The sequence below is a fragment of the Anarrhichthys ocellatus genome, unplaced genomic scaffold, assembly GCF_004355925.1.
Source record: "Anarrhichthys ocellatus isolate YVR2014 unplaced genomic scaffold, GSC_Weel_1.0 scaffold40, whole genome shotgun sequence".
Lineage (NCBI taxonomy): Eukaryota > Metazoa > Chordata > Actinopteri > Perciformes > Anarhichadidae > Anarrhichthys > Anarrhichthys ocellatus.
The window spans coordinates 3,225,758-3,226,052 of record NW_022280070.1 but is presented as its reverse complement, the minus strand read 5'-3'; the positions used below and the strand labels follow the sequence as shown (position 1 = coordinate 3,226,052).

Genomic DNA, 295 nt, shown 5'->3' with positions numbered 1-295 from the left:
ACACACACACACACACACACACACACACACACACACACACACACACATTGAAGAAATGGATACAAAACAGAATACAACCTAAAAGTAAGATTGTTGCATTTCTTCTTTCCGCGTCCCTCACATTAATCCTGATGCACTTTCATTTTTAAGGGAATGTATAAAAACCCATTATACCCATGAGCACATAGCGTATATGTTGGAATCTCAAGCTGGTACATGAATACCTTGTTTAGGGACCGAAATACACGCACACACACACACACACACACACACACACACACACACACACACACAC

At 41.0% G+C, this 295-nt stretch overlaps 1 protein-coding gene across 1 annotated transcript in view; it reads left to right on the top strand.

The window, feature by feature from the left end:
- Positions 1–295, top strand: part of lmx1al (LIM homeobox transcription factor 1, alpha-like) — a 17,100-nt gene that overhangs the window by 2,647 nt on the left and 14,158 nt on the right. The gene's annotated exons all lie outside the window — the stretch shown is intronic.